Below are 6,000 nucleotides of genomic sequence, written 5' to 3'. Positions count from 1 at the left end.
AGAATATATGATCCAAAAACAAAGAAAATCTCTACAAGCAGAGATAATATAGTGATGGAAAAGCCCTCAGAATCATATAGTATTATGGAGGTTGAAAATAAAGATAAAGAAGAAGCAAAGGACCAGGAGCTGCAAGATTCAGTGGGGGAAGAAAACACAGAATCGACACTGACAGAAGAGTCAGCATCGGATACATCTAGTGAGTATGTTCCCAGTGAGTATGAAGACACAATTGATACTACTAAAGTCATTGCGGATACTGCGAAGGTGATATCCAGACCAGTGAGACAGTGTCGTGCACCTGAAAGATATGGATTTGACGGTGTGTTTTTTACCCAGAATAATATTATGGACAGCACAATGGAACTGACATTGGAAGAAGCCTTGAAAGGGTCTGAGAGGGACCAATGGTTACAGGCAGTCAGGGAAGAACTTAAGTGCTTTGAAGAAAATTGTGCATGGGAAGTAGTTGATGTTCCTAAAAGTGGTACCATAGTGCAGTGCAAGTGGGTATTAAAGAAAAAAATTGAACCAGACAATCAAGTGCGCTATCGTGCTAGATTAGTGGCAAAAGGGTTTACACAACGGCCCGGTGTGGACTATGTGGAAACTTTCTCGCCGGTCGTGAGACATAGTACCCTAAGGTTACTTTTTGCTTTGTCTGTAAAGCTTAAATTAGATATAACTCATCTGGATGCAACCACTGCATTCTTGAATGGTGAGCTTAATGAAAATATTTTCATGCAAAAACCTCAGGGTTTTCACTGTGAAGACAGTAGTAAGGTTCTTAAATTGAAAAAGGCAATATATGGCCTCAAACAAGCGTCAAGAATGTGGTATCAAAAGGTAGATGAGTGTCTTACTAAAAATGGATATGTAAAGTCAAAATATGAACCATGTTTGTATATAAAAAATAAAACTACAATAGTCGCACTATATGTGGACGACTTCTTTGTGTTCTCAAGTGATGAAAAAGAAACTTGTAATTTAAAAGCAATTTTAGAATCTCAATTTAAAGTTAAGGACTTAGGTCAAGTAAGACAGTGTCTTGGAATGTCAGTTTGCTATGATAAAGAGAAAAGTGTTCTTACTTTAAGTCAGAGTGAATATATTCAGCAATTGTTATTAAAATTCAATTTAAGTGATTGTCACACTGTAGATACTCCAATGGAGAGTGGATTAAAATTAACTAAATGTGAGAAAAGTAATAAAAACTTGCCTTATCAGCAATTAATAGGCTGCTTAATGTATTTAGCTATACTTACTCGCCCTGATATAGCATACTCAGTGGTATATCTTAGCCAGTTCAACAATTGTTATGATAAAGAGCATTGGAATCATTGTAAACGTATACTTAGGTATCTTAAGAAAACCAAAGATTATTGTCTAACATATAGAGGCACAGGCAATATAGAAATTGTGGGATATGTTGATGCTGACTGGGGCAGTGATGCAACAGACAGAAAATCATATACGGGGTATTGCTTCACTTTGTCAGAGGGTGTAATTTCTTGGGGTAGTAAAAAACAAAAAAATGTAAGTCTTTCTTCTACGGAAGCTGAATATGTTGGAATATCGGAGAGTTTTAAAGAGGCAATTTACTTGAGATATTTATATCAAGAGATCACAGGGGATGTGTATTGTATTGATATTTTTAATGATAACCAAAGTGCCCATAAACTCTTGCACAACCCGGTTTTCCATAATAGAACAAAACATATTGATATTAAATATCATTTTTGCCGGGAATGTGATAATAATAATATAGTTAAGGTTAAGTATATGTCAACAATAAATATGCTAGCTGATTTGTTAACAAAGGCATTAAACTCTATTAAACATCATAATTTTATGAAATTGATGGGTATGCAACCCCGGTGTATAGTTATGCAGTAGTATGTAGTTGGCGCTGTATGTAATGTACTTTATTTTGATATAGTGGGGGTATTGGTTGTTATCAAAATAAATAACATAGTAGCGACATCTATAATGATTTGTACCAGTGTTTCATTACTGTATCTATATACTGTACTGTATCTGTGGTTTAAAAAATAAAATTAGTCTGTTCTAAATCGTTACAATGGTCGTTTCTTTTAACATATGGATAGGTCTTTAAAAATGATATTGAGGTTTCTAATATCATTTTTTTCTAAACTGAATAGTTATTGCGCGAGAGACACTTCCAAAGTGGTAAAACGTGTCCCCCCCCCCCCCCTATAACTTCTAAAATAACAGAATGAAAAATCTAAAAAAAATATATGATATACATTACCATGCAAACTTCCACCGAAAATTGGTTTGAATTGGATCTAGTAAGTAGTTTTTTTAATACGTCATAAATGGTACGGAACCCTTCATGGGCGAGTCCGACTCGCACTTGGCCGCTTTTTTTCTTAGTTTGCGCGAGAGACACTTCCAAAGTGGTAAAATGTGTCCCCCCCTGTAACTTCTAAAATAACAGAATGATAAAACTAAAAAAAATATATGATATACATTACCATGCAAACTTCCACCGAAAATTGGTTTGAACGAGATCTAGTCAATAGTTTTTTTTTAATACGTCATAAATGGTACGGAATCCTTCATGGGCGAGTCCGACTCGCACTTGGCCGCTTTTTTAATTACATTCTAATCTCTGAAATCTGAAGATAAATTATTATAGGTAGGTTTAAATCATTATGAGTTAACTGAATAGACTGGGTTTTTATTTCGGTTACCGGTAACACAAGTTAACTCGAGTTAAGTTGTGTTACCGGTAACCGAAATAAAAAAGTGGCTCAGCTAAGTATCAGGTCGACTTTCCCTTTCAATTAGTTTGTAAGCATTATTGTGTACTTTTATAATGTACCTATGTTTAAACTTTTTGAATAAACGTCTTTATTATTATTATTATATGGTTACCGAATCAAAAATTAACCTTATCAGAAGGTTACCGATATGGTTGGAGTTTTTATAACCACTTCTAAAATAACCCTATGAAAAACCCCGGTTAAGGTAACCGGTTCCGGTCCCTGGTGAAAATAGGTTGTGAAGGGCCAGAGGAATCTACCTATATGTCATAAAAAATCGGTCCAGTATCCTAAGCTACAGGGTGTACTGAATCATCAGTACTTAAACCCATAATCCTACTTTCTTGTTAAGTTGTAATCAAGTAAAATATTGATATTGCACAGTGTGGGATTTTTCTTCAATTTTGCAAAACTCTGTTTAAGAGGCTGTCAATACCTAAAGCGCGCACACTGTCTATTTGTATCGGAGTAAATGAGATAGCACTGACGCATGTTACTGGGCCTGGGCAAGGGAATAATAAGAAAAATATTTAAATAAAAAAAGTGGATTATTAGTGTAATATTTTACTTAACCACGGTTTAGATATAAATGTTTTGAAATTGTGATTTTAATTGCAGACCCATAAGTCAATACAATAAAGACATAAAACCGTTTAATTGTGATTTTAAGACCAATCTTTGCAATTATTTTCTATCGAGCCGATTTCGTTCAATCATGTATCTATTAAGATGGTCGGTCAGTGTATGAATTACTTAATCTTAATATGTGCTCTATGCCTTACTAGATGCAACATGACAACACTAAAGTTGTCTATAACTGTCAGACGCTTAATCCATCCTCTTTCTGAAATCCTACCTCGTCACGTTAACATGTAATTGGAATAAGCTCCGCTCCTACTGAAGTAATGTACCTATAGCCTATGTCTCTCATTATTTTGCAATACAAGAATACAGATTTACATGTTTGCTGTTTTCTTCGTCATCCCCTCAAGACTATGGGGTTCCACGCGCACTCTGCGTACACCCCTCAATAGGTTACGGGGCCCAGGTCACGCTACAAGCTGAAGAAATCAAACAAGTAAGAACATATATTTATTGAAATTACTTAAGGAGGGAGCATGGCCAATCAACCTGTCGTAGCGTCTGCATTGCCCGCTGGAGTCATGTCGGCCGGTTCGGGCCACGTGGCGATTGAAAAGCTACACGGGGCAAGGAACTTTTACTCTTGGAAGTTTGCTATGAAGATGTCATTAATGCACGATGGCTTGTGGGACACAATCCATACTACAGGTACGGAGGAGAGCGATACACGTGGTCAACGCGCTCTCGCCAGAATTTGTTTGTCAGTACAAAGTAACCTATACCAATATGTAAGATCTGCAAAAACTGCTCAGGAAGCATGGAAGAGTTTAGCCGACGTCTTCGAGAATGCTGGCCTTGTGAGGAGAGTTTTATTACTTCGGCAGTTGCACAGGTTAGAATTTAATCAATATAGCTCCATGTCAGAATACATAGAAAATGTGATGACAATAGTGCAGCAGTTAGCAGATATTGGAAAAGTAATAGAAGACACTGAAGTTGCAGAGATGCTTCTCAGCGGCCTGCCAGCGGAATATGACTCGCTTGTGTCAAATTTAGAAACGGTAGGCATGACCAGAGATCTCTCAAGTGAAGTGGTCAGGGCTCGCCTATTACAAGAAGAGTCAAGAAAATCCGACGTTGAGAACAACACTGCATTCATATCGAAGAATAGACCCTTTAAAGGGAAGTGCCATTTCTGCAAGCGGCCAGGTCACACAAAAGCACAATGCTTCAAGCTCAAGAGGACCCGACCATATAAGGAGGACCAAGCCATGGTGGCTTCCTTGATGGTGCAACAGCAGTCAAAGAAGGAGTGGTTCATTGATAGTGGATGTGTAGGTACAAGAAAAGGTAGCCGAGAGTCGAACTCGATAGCTAGCGTTAGCTAAAGGGAGCGAATGCGATCTTTATGAAAGAAATGCGCGGCACAATTTATATAGCTATTTAATTTACACTTACAGAAGGAAGTTACAAAAGGCACAGTAAATAAAGAAAGAAAGAACACTAAATTTAGAAGAGAAACAATTAACACTAATTAGGAAATAAGTAAATAACTAAACACAACAAAGTAGAACACAAAGCGAAAAAGCAAAGTGAATTGCAAAGAGAATTGCAAAGAGTGATTCTATACAAAGCAAGCGCGCGTGTGTGTTTGGCAAAGGCTAGGATCGCATTGAACGGCGATCGACTGAGCGGCGTTAGGTATAGCGGGGCGAGGGCGCGCGGGTGCGCGTGCGCAGACCGGCCGCTCGGACAATAGGTGACGTACGGGGGTGGCGTGATCTGCGGTTGCCCAAGCTCATGAGCGGTAGCGATTTTGCTCGCGTGTCAGTCCGCTACAAGTTCTCCCCCGCTGAGACCGTAACTACGGTCGATAGTAGTCGGGAAATCTGACCACTCGTCCGCTCTTCGTCTTTTTCTCTGGAGCAGGTGGGATGACGGTGTCCTGGATTGGTGCTGGAACTGCTGTTGGGAGGCACCCGGACGGCTGACCGCGGAAACACACACAAGTCCGAACCTGTGTCTACTAGGTATTGTACCTTTGATTTGCGGTCTGTCACGAACAGGCGGCCTTTTGACACGGGGCAGGCATTTGCGGCCACTAAATGCTGCCGTTTTAGTTTAACGACGAGTTGAAACTGCACGGAGGCTTGCAGTTCTTCGCGTTGCCCCCAAACTGGTAGTGGTACCAACAATGCGCATGTCCGTCTGGCCGTTCACGGGATCTCTGACGTGACCTTGACTTCGATCTGGAACCACGACGATGGAATTGACCTGTGCTGCGGGAACGAGAGCGAGAGTAAGTACCTTGATTTCGGAGTAAGGTTTCTAAGGTAGAACTTGGCATGGCGTTGACTGCAGGGGCGGGGTTTGCGGTAGCGGCTGCGACTTGGGCGGAAGACTGCGTGACGTCATTGACTCGATCCGCCAATTCTGCAACGTCGCTTAAACTCTGGCTTGGCTGCGAAGCAACAATGGTATGCACATTAGGTGGGAGACGGCTTGCCCAAATGGTACGAATAAATTCATCAGGAATGGTGGGACCCGCTAAATCACGTAAATGACGCAAGAATTGGGACGGTTTACGGTCGCCTAATTCCTCGTGTTGAATAAGCTGAAGCGTTTTCTT

The sequence above is a fragment of the Cydia pomonella genome, unplaced genomic scaffold (assembly GCF_033807575.1).
Source record: "Cydia pomonella isolate Wapato2018A unplaced genomic scaffold, ilCydPomo1 PGA_scaffold_75, whole genome shotgun sequence".
Classification (NCBI taxonomy): domain Eukaryota; kingdom Metazoa; phylum Arthropoda; class Insecta; order Lepidoptera; family Tortricidae; genus Cydia; species Cydia pomonella.
This window is presented reverse-complemented; position numbering follows the sequence as displayed.